The sequence below is a fragment of the Cebus imitator genome, unplaced genomic scaffold (genome assembly GCF_001604975.1).
Source record: "Cebus imitator isolate Cc_AM_T3 unplaced genomic scaffold, Cebus_imitator-1.0 Scaffold196, whole genome shotgun sequence".
NCBI classification, from domain to species: Eukaryota; Metazoa; Chordata; class Mammalia; order Primates; family Cebidae; genus Cebus; species Cebus imitator.
Window position 1 is genome coordinate 1541977 of NW_016107511.1, and position 16566 is coordinate 1558542.

Genomic DNA, 16566 nt, shown 5'->3' on the forward strand with positions numbered 1-16566 from the left:
GCTCTCTCCGCTGGACCGCGCCGCTGCCTCTGCGGGCTCCCTCCGGCCGGGCCGCGCCTCTGCCTCTGCCTCTCTGCCTGCCTCTGCCTCTGCCTGCCTCTGCCTCTCTCTGCCTCTCTCTCTCTGCCTCTCTCTGCCCCTCTCTGCCCCTCTCTGCCCCCCTCTGCCCCCCTCTGCCCGCCTCTGCCTCTGCTTCTGCCTCCGCCTCCGCCTCTGCCTGTGCGGGCTCCCTCCGGCCGGACCCCGCCGCCGCCTCTCCCTCTGCCTGTGGGGTCTCCCTCCGGCCGGACCCCGCCGCCGCCTCTCCCTCTGCCTGTGCGGCCTCCCTCCGGCCGGACCCCGCCGCCGCCTCTCCCTCTGCCTGTGGGGTCTCCCTCCGGCCGGACCCCGCCGCCGCCTCTCCCTCTGCCTGTGCGGTCTCCCTCCGGCCGGACCCCGCCGCCGCCTCTGCCTCTGCCTGTGGGGTCTCCCTCCGGCCGGACCCCGCCGCCGCCTCTCCCTCTGCCTGTGCGGGCTCCCTCCGGCCGGACCCCGCCGCCGCCTCTGCCTCTGCCTGTGGGGTCTCCCTCCGGCCAGACCCCGCCGCCGCCTCTGCCTCTGCGGACTCCCTCCAGCCGCGCAGCGACTCCTGCCGGATCCTCGCCGGAAGCGCAGTCTCGGCCTCCGTAGCGCACGCACGCCGCAGCGTCCCTCGCCTCGGGATGAAACACCACCGCCTCTTAAAGGGGCCGCGGCTCAGACTGGCCGGAGCAGCTTCGGGATGCGGCACAGGCTGAGCCTCTGTCCAGCCCCAGGGGTGAACTAAAGGCCTCCGGTCTCTCATCCTCCCTGGCTCTAGGGCCCTAGAGGTGGCAGGAGTGGAACCTTGTGACCCCAGCCCCGCGATCAGCTCCATTTGCCTGGGGAGCACCCCGATCTGCCCCTGCTTCCTCTGGACCTCAGCATCCAGACCTGTGAAGGAAGCGGCCTGGAGGGAACTCTGGGCTCCATCAAGCTCGGCGCCTCAGGATCCAGGGTGGGCTCACTTCTTGCTTTATCCTGTCTAAGGCAAGGCGGTGTGCACCTGCTCAGGCTTTATGAACCAAGCTGGGGACTTCACCCAAAACACCCAGGGAAAGAGGGTAGCTCATAGGCGGGAGACATTTCCCAGACCTGCTGGGGCGGGCTCTGCTCCCACAAAGGGAAAGCGGCCTGCCTGAAGACATCACTCAGAAATCAGAGCCAAGGATGGAAGCAGTGGCTCATGGCTGTAATCCCAGCACTTTGGGAGGCCAAGGCAGGAAGATCACCTGAGGTCAGGAGTTGGAGACCAGCCTGGCCAACATGGTGAAACCCCGTCTCTACTAAAAATACAAAAATTAGCTAGGCATGGTGGCGGGCACCTGTAATCCCAGCTACTCAGGAGGCTGAGACAAGAGAGTCACTTGAACCCAGGGAGGCAGAGGTTGCAGTGAGCCGAGATTGCACCACTGCACTCCAGCCTCGGCAACAGAGCGAGACTCCATTTCAAAAAGAAAGAAAAAAAAGAATGAATGAATGAATGAATGAACATATGCATGCCTGCAGTACCTCCTGGTCCAGAGAACCATTCCCGGCAACCACTCCCCAGGCTGAGCCCCACCTCCTGCCAGCACTGCAGCTGGACTAGAGCTGCCAAGAGCAGGACAACCAGTCCACCCCAGGGCTCACCTCTGGCCCGTAGGGAAGGCGGGAGATGAGCTCTGGGGCCACCCGGTAGGGTTTGTCGACCAGCGACTTCCTCCGGGGCACTTCTTTGCTCACCTGGGCGCAGAACCCAAAGTCTGACAGCTTCACCTGGGGCAGGACAGAGGCACTGGGGTCAGCAGAGCTGGCACAGTGAAAGGGCAAGCAGGGGCGTCCGTCTGTGTAATTCCTCAGCTTCAGACACGATGTGCGGCCCAGAGGTCAGGGCTGGGCTCCAGAGCCAGACTGGGGAGCTCTACCACCTCCCAGTGGAGGCTCTCAGGTGAGTCACCTCCCATAGGATCCCCCCATCTCCCTCCCTGACGGCCTCTAGGGCTCTTGGGGGCAGTGACCTGAGTACTGCAGACAGCAAAGGCCAGGTGGGGCTGGGAACAGGTGGCCCTGAAAGCCTGTGCCCTGGGGCCCTGCTGCCCTGGAGCATCTTGTGTTGGGTTGGAGAGGACGGCAGCCCTGCTCTGGGGCTGTGAGGGGCCACAGCCTACCTCTATAACAACCAGGCCCCCCACGCCTTCTCAGGAACTGTGGACCCCTTTATGGTTTTTTGGTTTTTTTTTGAGATAAGAGTCTTGCTCTGTAGCCCAAGCTGGAGTGCAATGGCTCAATCTTGGCTCACTGCAGCCTCCACCTTCCAGGTTCAAGCAATTCTGCCTCAGCCTCCCAAGCAGCTGGGATTACAGGCGACTGCCACCACGCCCAGCTAATTTTTTGTATTTTTACTAGAGACAGGGTTTCACTATGTTGGTCAGGGTGGTCTCGAACTCCTGACCTCAAGTGATCTGCCTCTTGTAATTTGCCCACCTCGGCCTCCCAAAGTGCTGGGATTACAGGTGTGAACCACTGCAACTGGCCCACTTTCTGAATTTTGAGGATCTCTATGGGTCTTCTTGTCTCCAGAGAATAGCCCCACAACCATGTGAGGACAATCTCAGGTGGCCTACAGATGTCACCCCCAAAACATATCTGCTGACATCCTGAGATTTCCACGGACTGTCAGTTAAAGAGCTCTCTCTGCCTCTGCCTAGACTGATTGGTGCGGTTTTATTTTCCTTGGGGGAAGGGATGGAGTCATCCACTTCTGCAAGAATTTCACTGGAGTCAAGGGGCCTTTTCTTACAGAAAGTCAGGTCCACCCTGCATTATAAGTGCCACAGCCTGGGGTTCAGAACCTCAGTCCAAAGTATGGGAGATAGGGCTGGGTTCACGGCCCAACCTGGGAGCTAGGCAGGCAGTGGCTTTTCAGTGGAGGGAGAAGCCTGTGGTGGGGGCTGTGCTGTCTGCCCAGAACCCTGCCCCTGGGCCCAGCATCCAGTGCTGACAGAAGAGCCCCCACCAGCCTGTGTCTTCCCACTGCAGAGCCCCAACCAGCCTGTGCCCTCCCACTACACAGAGCACCCACCAGCCTGTGCCTTCCCACTGCACAGAGCCCCCACAAGCCTGTGTCTTCCCACTGCAGAGCCCCGACCAGCCTGTGTCCTCCCACTGCACAGAGCCCCCACCAGCCTGTGTCCTCCCACTGCACAGAGCCCCCACCAGCCTGTGCCCTCCCACTGCACAGAGCCCCCACCAGCCTGTGCCCTCCCACTGCACAGAGCCCCCACCAGCCTGTGCTCTCCCACCGCACAGAGCCCCCAAAGAGCTGGAGCCCGACTCTGGGCTGCATCAGGGACAGATGAAGTCCTGGATCCTCAACACAGGCCTAGGGAGTCGAGCCCACCTACCCTCCAAGGGGATGGGGACAGACAGGGAAGCCCCGCCATGAGCACCCGGACCCCCTGCAGCCCACTGCCTGTCCCCTAACCCTGCCGTCATGGGTCAGCAGGATCGAGTCACTCTTGATGTCCCGGTGGATGACGTCCTGGTTGTGGAGCACCAACAGGGCCTGCAGCACTGCCAGGCACACAGCCGAGATCTGCTCCTTGTTCATCCTGTGGGTGGGGGTGAGCAGGCAGTGGACAGTCCCCCAGGGGCTGAGGGGAATGAAGCCCTGCCTTGGGCTGGGAGGAACCTGAGACAGCTTGACCCCACTCTGGAGCTGGAGGAATGAAAGACACGACCCCATGCCCGGGGGGTTGAGGGAGATGCAGCACAGCTGGTTTGGAGATGTGGCCCCACCCCAAGCGGTCTGGAGGGGACCTGGTCATGTCACAGGAGGAGTCTGAGGCCCCTGCAGTACCTGGTGTGGTGACAATGTCGGTGAGGGCGCCGCCTTCCAGGAACTCCATGACCACCCAGAGCTCGTCCCCCACCAGGTAGCTGTTGTACATCTCCACCACGTTCTCATGCTGACAGTCCCACATGATCACTGCCAGTGTGGGGGCCGGGTCAGTGGTGGAGGGGGCGGGAGGGGGGCAGAGGGGAGCTGGAGGGCTGCCCAGGCCCGCCTCAGACCCAGCCACTGCCGCCCCCTGGGTCCCCTTGCAGTAGTTCTACATCGAGCTTGTGCTCATGGGGCCACCTGGACTGCCCTCCCCTGCTAGTGCCACAGCCACATGGGCCTCAGAGGCAGCCTAAAGCCCACACCTCCCTTCTGGGTGCACTCCCCTGGGACAATGCCCATCTCAGGTCAGTCCTGGGCTGGTGCTGGGGGGAGGTGGGAAGAGCATTCAAGCTCAGGGCTGAGACCCTGGACAAGCAGGTATTGGGCAAGGATGAGAGAAGAGGCGTGCGCGTGGGGGAGGATGAGGAACCCAGCTAGGGAGCTCCTGGTGCAGCCAGGTGCTGTGATGCATGGCGGGTCGAGAGGGGCTTCATTCACCCGGCAAAGGGGGGCAGGCTTCCTCTTGTCAGGGTAGTGCGGGGCACTGCCAGGGTAAGGTGGGACGGGGATGGGGTGGGCCTGAACGTGAGAAACTTCCTCTTGGTGGCTGTGTGGGCTGTGCTGAGCACGCCCGAGTGAAGGCTGGGGCGGGGCCTGGAGTGGGAGACAATGACCTGGGGCTGACAGGCTGGGGTGGGGCACAGGGAACCCAGGAGGGGCAGGTCTGGAGGACACTGTACCCTGGAGCCCAGGTGGGCCTCAGTGGGTGTGAGGGGCCTAGAAGACACTGGGTAGGGAGTCAGTGGGCCGAGGAGCCCTGGGTCAGGGGCTCAGGGACAGAGACGTGGGTGAGGACGCTGTGAGGACAGAGGCAGGGACCTACCTGGGGTGGAGGAGATGGCCTGGGGGTGAGGAGCAGTGAGGGGAGGAGGGGGGCCTGGCCCAGCACAGAGGAGTGCAGGGAGAGGAGGGAGGGCAGGGAGGGAGGATGGCAGGGAGAGGAGGACAGCAGGGCAGCAGCTTCCGCACCTTGGTGAAGAGCAGCTCACGCCTCTGCTGCTTGTGCAGGTCCATCTTCTTGACTGCCACCAGCTTACCTGCGCTGCACATGGTGGCGATGCACATGGTGGCGATGCACACGATGCCCGTGGAGCCCTCGCCAATCTTGATGAAGTTGTCCAGGTAGGATCAGGGGTCACCTGGGTCCACCACCAGCTGCAGGGCAGCCTGGAACTGCTCATGGGATACGCGCTGTGGCTCCCACTGTGTCGAGCGGGGGCCAGGGGGCCCGGGAACAGCAGGGGGTTGGGGGCGGCAAGGGCTCAGGCTGGAGGGGCCAGCTGGGGCTCTGAGGCATGGGGGTCCAGTACTCCACGGCTAGGGGTGCCTCGGGCTCAGGTGGGAGGCCGGGAGGAGGAGGAGGACTGGGGGATGGTCAGGCCACCCACTGATGGCCCATTAGGGGCCACGTCGTGAGGCTGCCATAAAACAGGAGAGAGAGGTAATTGTCAGTGAAGGGTGCCTGGGGCCAGCTCTGCTCCCTAAGGAGGGGAGAGGCCCAGCGATGGGACAGACACATGGGTGGTCAGGATGAGATGCAAGGTGGGTGGGGCAAGGCTGGAAGGTGGGGACAGGAGAGCAACGGACAGGGGACCTCGGGGCCCTGGGGTGGGAGATGGGTTACCTGGGCACCCCAGGATGGGTGGTCGGTGTCAGCCCTCGGGTAGGTGTTAAAGGGCTGGCCAGCTGCCAGTTTAACCCCACTGGCCAGACCGGAAGGCTGAGGGGTGCCGACGTCAGGCCCAGAGAGGGGGCGTTTGTCCTGGGAGGACTCCTAGGGGCCCCCTGAGCCCTCCCTGTAAGACTTGGGCCTCTTTTCTGGCCCCGCCCATCCCCTGTCACCACTGCCGCCACCTGTCTAGCTGTGACCAGCAATCCAGCCTCGACTGCCTGCCTTCCTGGGACCACTCTGGCCATGGTGACTGGCTCCTCTGGTATCCCATTTTCCTGGCGGGCACAGGCGGGCGGCGATGGGCTGTCTCTCCGAAGGGAGTTGGAGCGTGTCACCGACATGTTCTCAAACTCGCCCAGCAGCAGCGTGAGGGCTCCATCCTTGGCACCTTTGCTGCCCCGCACGATGGTCTGGGGTCCCGGGCAGTGGTGGGTGGGGGCCCAGCAAGGAGTGGGGCACACAGGACAGGCATCCAACACGCAGGGACAGGACGGCACGACACACACAGAGACAAGACAGAGACGCAATGAGGAGATGCCATGGAGTGACGATGGCATGGGCGGTGGCCCCTCCCCCGCTGGGACGTAGCTGCAGGGTCAGAGGAGTGATGGCCACGGCTAGGCTGCTGCCTCCCTGGGCTGGGTGGGACCCCGGAGAGGCACCCCTTGTTTTTTTCCTGTTCCCCAGATGGGCAGCACAGTCCTGCCCTGTGGGGTGGAGGGAAGGGAGGGCAGAAGCTGACCCACCGCATAATCAGGCCAAGGGCTACAAATTACAGGATGCTGGGGCCAGGCCTGGGCTGGCACTTCCTCCCCTGTGGGCACCAGTGTTCATGAGCCCCAAAACCACACTCTCTGCTCCCATGAAGGACAAGGGGTGGAGGACAGGGAGAGTCACAAAGGCCTGGCCCCAAAGTAGAGGGCAAAGGGGTTCCAGGAGCCAGGTCCCAAATACAAACCCATGTGGGAACCAGGCAGGGCATCCAGGGCGTCCCGAGTCCCCCCATCCCCACCCTCCATGGTCTGAGTTGTGTCATACACGGCCCCTCTGCCCCCTGCTCCATTTCCAGGCACACAGGTGTCCTCGCTGCCCCGCTGCCCTGTGGCTCTCTCCCTCCACTCTTTCAGATCTTTGCTCAAGCTTCAGCTGGCCGCCTGTCATCTAAAATGCCAGCCCCTGCCCTGCCTGTGTTCCACCTAGATCGCCTGACAGCAGCCGACATGGAGCACGCAGGCATCTGTCTGCTCCTGGCTCTGCCCTGTGCATGCTCCTGGGGGCAGGGGTTGATTTTTCCTGTCTGCTTTGGGTCCCACTATATCTCAGCACCTAGATCAGCATCTGGCTCACAGCAGGGGCTCAGTGAACTTTTGCTAAACCACAGATTGATGAGGTGGTTGTGCAGGGGCCACAGTGAGCTGAGAACATGGGCCCTGTCCGGGGCTGCCAGGCATCTGCAGCTGGAGGCCTGCCTCTAATGTGCAGGAAACACTGATCCCACAAAACCCGTGGCCTGCTGCTGCCCCATCTCTCTTGGCCATGGCTGTCTGCCTGAAGCCAGGCCTTGCCCAGGGGCCCCAGGAAAGCAAAGTGGACACAAGGCCAGACTTCGCTGTTAGAACAGGGGGTTGAGGCCAGGTACGATGGCTCACCCCTATAATCCCTACACCTCGGGGGGGCTGAGGTGAGAGGATCACCTGAGGTCAGAGTTCAAGACCATCCTGGCCAACATGGTGAAACGCCATCTCTACTAAAAATACAAAAATTAGCTGGGCATGGTGGTGGGTGCCTGTAATCCCAGCACTTTGGGAGGCCGAGGCAGGAGGATCACCTGAGGTCAGGAGTTCGAGACCAGCCTGGCCAACATGATGAAACCACATCTCTACTAAAAATACAAAAATTAGCTGGCCATGGTGGTAGGCCCCTGTAATCCCTTGGGAGCTACTCCGGGGGCTGAGGCAAGAAGGAGGCTGAGGCAGGAAGGAGGCTGAGGCAGGAGAATTGCTTCAACTCAGGAGGTGAAGGTTGCAGTAAGCTGAGATCGCAGTGCCACTGCACTCCAGCCTGGAAGACAGAGCGGAACTCTGTCTCAAAATAAAACGGAACAAAACAAAAACCAGGGGGTGGAGAGGGCCCTGGGAGACCTGGGGCCCGGCCAAGGGCAGCAAACACAAGTGCCCACAGGGCCCCAGGTCAGTGCTGGCCACAAGGCACTGTGTGTGAATTCAGGTGCCCTATTTCCTGGTGGGACAGTCACAGCTAGGCCTCACATCTGGCAAGCCAGGCAGGGGCTGGAATTTTGGAAACACATGCCGGTGGCCACAGAGCCAGGCAGGGCGTGGAGCAGAGGGGGTCGGGTGTGGCCTATGGCCCACAAGAGCCAGGGCCATACCTGCGGAGGCCGCTGCCACTCAGCTCCAGCTGGTCTGTTACCAGAAGCCAACAGCTTTGAAAGTGAAGTCTGTCACTTTTTAAGTGGTGGCAAAGAAGTCAAGGCATTCAAAAGCACCCTGCGTGGGCCACAGGGACCCTTCCATGGGCCGTCACATTAAGGCTGCACTTGTGTCTATGGCCAACTTGCGGGTCTTGGCCCTCCTCCCTGCCAGGCTGGGCTGGGCACCGGGAGAGGTGAGTCCAGGCACACCCATCTCCACCCGCTGGAAACAAACCTGGCGAGCTCCCCCTGGCCTGCGACCCTTCCCAGTCCCCACTGACCACAGGAGAGAGTCCAGGCTCTGAGGCTGGCTTCCCGAGGCCCAGCACAGGCTCCCGCCAGGCCAGCCTCATGCCAGGCCACACCCAGATACCGGCTCTGCAACTCTTATAATTTCACATGCAGGCAGGAGAGGGGTTAAGAGCATGGGGCTTGGAAACAGATGTTGCTTCAAATCCCAACCTTGCCATTTTGCTCTAGATGGCAGGAAAAAAAACCCAAAACCAAAAAGCCCTCAGTATTCCACAGCGGTGATTTCCTCCACGAAAGCCTGGCTTCCCCGAATCTGCTGCCATCCCTCCTCCTCCTCTTCAGCCACAGTGTCCCCTCCTCCCAGAAGCTTGCCTAGACCCATGGTCTGGGTCAGTTGCCTCCTCTGGGCTCCCCCATCCAAGCCCTGACCACTGGGGACTGTTACCCCCTGGGAACGGGTCTGTCCCCCACTGCCAGGAGCTCTGGAAAGGCTCAAGGGTGGGATGGGTGTGGTCTGGGGACAGGAGGATAGTGCCCAGGGCATGAGGCTCAGGTTGGAGGCTCATGTGGGGGCTGTCAGATGGGTCATGGAAGCCTCAGGTTGGGATGGCATGGGTTCTCAGAACTTGGAGCCAGTGGGTGGAGGGTGGGTGAAGGGCCAACCTTGGACCCAGGATCAGGGTGGAAGTTGGGGTTGTGTCTCTGTTTCCATGTAAGTGAGAAGGTGTTGGTTACAGGGTCAAGTGTGGGGTGAGGGCCAGGCCACTCTGGGGGTGGGTGTGGGCTGGGGGAGGTGGTGGTGGGTGCCGCATACCTTGGGGGCCCTGGGCTGGATGGAGGTGATGCAGGCAGGGTCGACGAGGGGCTTGGGCCGGCGAGCCGACTCCTCCATCAGGCTCTGCCACTGGCCGGGCAGCCCGGTGAGCTTCTGCTCGTGCAGGTCGAAGCCCATGTGCATGCGGTGCTCAAAGTTGGATGGTGCAGAGATCTCTACCCACTTCTTCCTCTTCCCAGACATGGTGCCGAGGTCTCAGTGAGGCCTGCGCAAGGGAATCATGGTGGCTGAGTGGCAGCAGTGAGCCTGCCCGCGTCTTCCTCCTCTGCCCCTAAGCTGTCCCTTCCACTCTCACCTTCCACCGGGACCCACAGGAGTCAGCAGCCCCCTTCTGGTCTCCCTGCTCACCCCCTACCCCATCTGCACAGCACACGCAGCCAGAGGGCACCTGTGAGCACCCGAGGGCCACGTCCCTCTGCTCAGAACCTTCCTGCCTGTCTCTTATGGGCCCACAAGGCCCTGTCGCCTCTCTGTTCTCATCCCCTGGAGACCTTAGGGCCTTTGCAGGGGCTGGTCCCTCAGCCTGGAGCTCACTTCCCAGTGTCCGCACAGGGCTGCCCCTCCCCTCCTTCAGTTCTCAGAGCAGCAAGGACTCCTTTCCTGACCTCCTTTCCCCAAGTTCGACACCAACCTGGCCAGCATGGTGAAACCCCATCTCTACTAAAAATATAAAAATTAGCGGGGCATGATGGCATGCACCTGTAATCCCAGCTATTTGGGAGGCTGAAGCAGGGGAATTGCTTGAACCCGGGAGGCGGAGGTTGCAGTGAGCTGAGATCAAGCCACTGCACATTCCAGCCTGGGAAAAAGAGCGAGACTCCATCTCAAAACAAAACAAAACACCACAAAGGGGCCGAGGGGAGACATGCTGGTGGAGGCGTCCCACAGAGAGCCGGGAGGAAGACGGGAAGGGGAGCCAGGTGGCCAGAGTTCCACTCTCCACCACGTGCTGCCGTGACCTTGGGCAAGTGACCACCTCTCTGTGCTGTGGATGAACCCCCACAGGGCTGCTGTGAGGGGTAGTGGGTGACTGGGAGCAAAGGGCTCGGGGCAAGGCTGGGCATATGCGGGGGGCCTGTCTGTGGGGGCCACTGTGGTGGCTGGGGCGGTCCCCGCAGTGCCTGTGGGAGGAGGGGCCCAGGTCCTGCTCTCCTGGAAGGCCCCATTCCAGCTGTTCCATGCCTGGGCCCTGGAGTTGCACATACCTGGTCTGATGCTGGTGGGACAGAAGTGCCCTCAGGCAGGTGACCTCTCCTCTGGGGGCATTGGGTTACTCATCTGTAAAATGAGAAGAACGCATCCGTTCACTCACTCGTTCATTCATTCAGTAATCACTCAGCAATGGGCCTCCTCTGTGGCCACTGCAGTGACCCAGACAGCCTTTGACCTCATGGGAAGTTCACGTGGGGCACAGACCTGTCCCCACGCAGCAGCAGCCCAGAGTGGTCAGGGCTGAGTGGTGGGAGCACGGGACCCTGGAGGGATGTCAGGGTGGGCAGCAGGGAGGCTTCCTGGATGAGGGGAAGCGTGGAGACCAATGGACCAGGGGATACACAGGTGGAGTTTCTGTCTTGTTCCCAGCTGGCTCACCCGCATGGCGCCCAGCCCAGAGAGTCCCATGGCCCTAGTGAGAGGACCGAGGACGCGCAGACCCACATGACCCCTCCACACCTGCTCCTCCTCCCGACTCAGGCTGCTTTACTTGGAGCAGCTGGGAAGGTGAGGCCCTGAGGTAGGCCCATCGATGGGAGCCAGCCAGGGGAACTGGTTTGGCAGCAGGAGCCCCATGCGAGGCGGCTGGGGACCTGGCAGACAACCTGTCTCAACTGGTCCCAAGAGGCCAGTGAGTGGTCAGAGCCAGGCCTGGCCAGGGCCCCCGGGGTTGGCCCAGTTTCCCTGCTTGCCCTGGGGCCTGGGATGGAGGGCAGGCAGGGGGGAGGGGCTCCTTTGTCTCTGCCCAGCCCCTTCTCTGAGCCCAATGCCAGTGCCCTGAGTGGTGCCCACCCCTCCCTCACAGCCTTCTAGCCCTGCCCACCCCCTGGTGGCCCTAACCTATTCTCTAACAGTTTTCCAGGCCCAGCTCCTAGGGTCATCCACACACCCCGACCGTCCCCATCTCCCCACTCTGCCTGCTGTCACTCCAGATCTGTGTCCTATGTCCTCCGGCCTCTCTGTCCTCCAAGAGGTCCCTCCACCCCCTTTGATCCCATGCCCTTCATCATGAACTTGTGGCCCTGCCCATCCCGCTCCCTCCCCACTTTGGGGCACTAGGCAGTTCCCACAGCCACAGGAACAGGATCAGCCATGTAACCCATCGATAAGCCCAGAGGGTGGAGAGTGGGGCAGATCCTGAGGTCCGGGATGCCTGGGACAGGCAGGAGCAGCCTGGAGGGTGGGCAGCCTACCCAGCTAGCAGCACAGGGGCTGGGGATGTCCTCCGAAGCCTGTGCTCCTGCCCTCCCACCCATAAACCCCCAAGGGAAGGGGGCAAGAGTCACACCTCCGGATGTTTGCCTGGGGCCACCCCTTCCCTCTGGGCACTGCACAGAGGGCAGGACAAACAGAGGAACTGACCATGTTTATAATGACCCAGCAGGGGCCCCACCCCGGCCCCTCCTGGGCAGCTCCAAGCACTGCTAGCTCCCCCAGCAGGCGCTCCCTTCCCACCATAAACTCCTGACTTCATAGGGGCCCACAGAGGCAGTGCTGGGCCTGGGAGGAGGGAGAAGAGCGGAGCAGAAAGGCTGGGCCTGCCCAGGTGGCAGGGAGGGAAGGGTGGGAGCTGGGCTTCCAGGCCAGCTCCAAGCTTGGCAGTCAGGCCACCCAGGGCTCCAAACCTCAGCAGGACTCCTATGCCCTGCCCTGTGTGACCTCATTTTCTGTGTCTGTGAAATGGGGATCTAACCCAATCCGGGACCTCAATGTGTGGCCCTGCGTGAGCAACTCAGCCATGCTGTGCCTCAGTTTCCTCCTCTGTTCAAAGATGGTGATGACAGTCGCTGCTTCCTGGCGTTTTTTAAGGAATTAGGGAGAACACAGGGCATGGACGGCCTGGGCCAGAGACTGTGGCTGGGATCGGAGCCAAGGCAAAGCACACACAGCAAGTGCTCAGGAAGTGTGGTCACCATTCCAATAGCAGCCAGCACTTACTGAGCACCTACTGTGTACCAGCCCTCTTCCGGGCACTTTACCTGGAGTCCCACATCTGACCCTGGAGCGGGGGGCCATTATGAGCCCCGGATTACAGACATGGAAAGCAAGGCACAGAGAGGGGCCTCATTAACCCAGGCGACCCAGCTAGAGTGACAGGGTGGACACCAGACTCCAGGCCTGTCTGCAGAGATGCGCGGGTCCCAGCCCAGCTGTGCATCTCATCCTGTTCCATCCTCACAAGCATCCTCGTCCCAATTCACAAGTGGGGAAACCGAGGTCCAGAGAGTGCATCTTTTTCAGAAATAAGAAAAGTAAAATTTAGCTTCGAATAATGATTTTTAAATGTTTTTTCACTCTGGGAATAGTCAAATCCTTTCTCCTGTAACTTGGGGTAGTGATGTAATCAAAATGCCTTGTCTTGCCCTTGACAACTCCTCATCACCCACCATCTCCCTGTTTGTCTACTCTACCTTCATTTTCCCAGAGCAACAGGATAAAAACATGCCCATGAAGCCACCTCTCACTGTCTCCTACTATGAAGCATTTCCCTGAAACCAGAGTCAAACCAAGAGGGAAGCACAGAGACCCAACTCCCGGGCTCACTGGATGGTGTCACCATGGTTTGTGTCCAGGCCCTCTCAAAGGAATACTTACCAAACCACCTGGCTCCATATTTCTTGTAGATGATTTAAAGTACCTGCATGTCCTAAGACTAAGATGCACCATCACCCAGAACAGTTTATCTGAAGTGAAAACTGTTCTCAGATCTATAAGAAAAGCAGTAGCCTCCTCAGGATTGAATCAATCTTACCAGATTTTTCCATGAAGGAGTCAGGCTCTTACTTGCCCAAAAGGCTGGTAGAAGTCAAGGAGACTTTTGGTGGCCTTACAAAGGTCTCATTTCATCACTTCATCTTGCAAAAGGGACATTTCACTAGTTGCACAGATTTCAAACAGGGACACGGGAAACATGACATCACAAAAGGTGCAGAATAAGTCCCCAGAAACTTACACCAAATAAGTGGAAATTTATGAATTCCCTGGGGAAAAACAGAACTCAAAATAATGTTTTTTTTTGTTTGTTTGTTTTTTTTTTTGACAAAGTTTTACTCTTGTTGCCTAGGCTGGCGTGCAGTGGCACGATCTCGGCTCACCTCAACCTCTGCCCCCCGGGTTCAGGCAATTCTCTTGCCTCAGCCTCCCAAGTAGCTGGGATTACAGGCACGCGCTACCATGCCCAGCTAATTTTTGGTATTTTTAGTAGAAATGGGGTATCTCCATGTTGGTCAGGTTAGTCTCAAACTCCTGACCTCAGTTGATCCACCCACCTCGGCCTCCCAATGTGCTGGGATTACAGGTGTGAGCCACCACACCCAATCTCAAAATAATGATCTTGAGGCAACTTAGCAAGATGCAAGAAAATATACACGGGAAAATCAATGAAGTAAGAAACACAATCTAAGACCTGATTGAGAAATTTTAAAAAGCGATAGCTATCGTAAAAAGAACCAAACAGAAACCTTGGAACTGAAAAATTCAGTGAATGCAAGCAAAAAACTAAATTTCTGAACTTGAGTACAAGTCTTTTGAAATAATGAAGTCTAGGAAAAAAAAAGAAAAAAGAATTTAAAAAAATAAGAAAGACTATGGGGGCCAGCGCGGTGGCTCACGCCTGTAATCCCAGCACTTTGGGAGGCCGAGGCGGGTGGATCACGAGGTCAAGAGATCGAGACCATCCTGGTCAACATGGTGAAACCCCGTCTCTACTAAAACTACAAAACATTAGCTGGGCATGGTGGCGCGTGCCTGTAGTCCCAGCTACTCAGGAGGCTGAGGCAGGAGAATTGCCTGAACCCAGGAGGCGGAGGTTGCGGTGAGCCGAGATCGCGCCATTGCACTCCAGCCTGGGTAACAAGAGCGAAACTCCGTCTCAAAAAAAAAAACAAAAAGAAAGCCTATGAGACCTGTGCAACAGCATTAAGAGAACATGGTTTGGCATTATAGGAGTTACAAAGGGAGAAGAGTTGGGAAAAGACACAGAAAGCTTATTTAACTAAAAGATAGCCGAAAAATGTCTAATTCTTGGAAAAGATGTGAAGATATAGATTCGTGAAGTTTAAAGTTTCCCATACAAATTCAACCCAAACAGTTTCTTTCTGAGGCATATTAGAATGGATTCATCAAAAGACAAAGAGAGAACTCTAAAAGAAGCCAGAGAAAAGTGTCAAGTCACCTATAAGGGAATCTCCATTAGATTCTGAACAGATTTCTTGGTAGAAACCTTGCAGGCTGGGTGATATTGGAATAATGTATTCAAATTGCTGAGGGAAAAAATTCTGCCAATCAAGATTATACACAGCAAAGCTATTCATCAGAAATAATTATTATTTCCCAGACAAGGACTGGCTGAGGGAATTCATCACCCCCATATCAGCCTTCTAAGGAAAGTGTAAAGGAGCTCTTTAATCAGAACCAAAAAGACAGTAACTACTAACATGAACACACAGGAAACTACAAACCTTACTGACAGAGGTAAACTCATAGTTAAATTGAGAATACTTCATTACTGCAATGGAAAAACACTATTAAAGGTAAAAATCAAAATAATCAACACTAACTTTATCTAAAATTCATTTTTAAGGAAGACCCAATATAAAAAGATCCAAATTAAGGCAATAAAAGTATAAATTATGTATGTGTGTGTGTGGGGAGAAGTCTAACGTGTATGAGACCAAAGTTAACACAGGAATTGCATTGAATCTGTAGATTGCTTTGGGTAGAATGAACATTTTAATAATATTGATTTTTCTGTTATATGATCATAGCATATCTTTTCATTTGTTCATGTCCTCTTCAACGTCTTTCGTCAGTTTTGTACAGCTTTCATTGTAGAGATCTTTCACTTATTTGGTTAATTTCTGGCTATTTAATTTTATTTGTGGTTATTTTAAATGGTTTTATTAAGCTCTATTTCTTGACTTGTGTGGAATTCAAGGGTGTTCATCTCATGGGAATTCACTAAGCTTTACCTGTTGATGTGCTTTTTTTCCCATCTCTGCTTGGTTTTATCGTAAAAAAGTTTGGAAGATACCACATGTTCTCACAATGAGAACACACAGACACAGGGAGGGGAACATCACACACGGGGGCCTGGAGGGTGGGGGGCTAAGGGAGGAATAGCAGGGGGTTGGGGAACAGAGTCGGGATACCATTAAGAGAAATGCCTAATGTAGGTGATGGGGCGATGAATGCAGCAAACCACCAGCATGGCACGTGTATACCTATGTAACAAATCTGCAAGATCTACACATGTACCCCAGAACTCAAAGTATAATAAAGAAATTTTTTTTTTTAAGTTTGGAATTTTTTTAAAAAGCTACCAGGTGGTGACTGAGGACTCTACTGAAGACAACATGGAGTGAGAGACAGGTGGTGGAGGGTGCAGGAGAGGGAAAAAAATGAGAAAGAGGGGACAGGAAGAAGAGACGTTCAGGTCACCCTGGCTGAAGATAGAGCAGAGCAGGACAGTGGCAGCAAGGGAGCACTGGTGGTCAAGGGCGGTTCTGAAAGAGGGAATGATGGAACCACTTAGGGAAGGTGGGGGAAAAGTGTGGCTGCTGGACCATCTAGGAAGGTAGCAACCCCTCCCCTGCTGATACTCAGCCTGAAACAAGGCAAGTAAGGATGAGCTGTGAGTGCACCGCACATACTAGTGTCATAAGCTCGGTAGAAGTCAAAGAATGGGAATGATTTCAATAGCTTGTAAACACTGGTAGTCCTTGCCAGAGCAATCAGGCAAATAAGGTAAAGTTATCCAAATTGGAAAGAGGAAATCGAATTCCCCGTTTGCTGCTGATATGACCTTCATATGATATAATCTATCTTGAAAACCTTGACGTTTCCACCAAAAACTCCTACAATTGTTAAATGAATCTAGTTAAGTTTCAGGTCACAAAATTAATGTACAGAAATAAGTGTCACTTCGAAAAACAAATGACAATCTAGCCAAGGACCAAATCAAAAAAGCAATCCTATTTACAATAACTACAAAAAATAAAATGCCTAGAAATATATTTAACCATGGAGGTGAAAAATCTCTACAGGAAAAACTGTAAAACACTGATGAAATATATCCTAGATGACACAAACAAATGGAAAAGCATTCTGTGCTCACAGATGGG

General features: G+C 56.8%; 1 pseudogene; it reads right to left on the bottom strand.

The window, feature by feature from the left end:
* Positions 1 to 1582: 1582 nt before the first annotated feature.
* LOC108317014 lies at positions 1583 to 9415 on the bottom strand (annotated as a pseudogene).
* Between the last annotated feature and the right edge of the window lie 7151 nt (positions 9416 to 16566).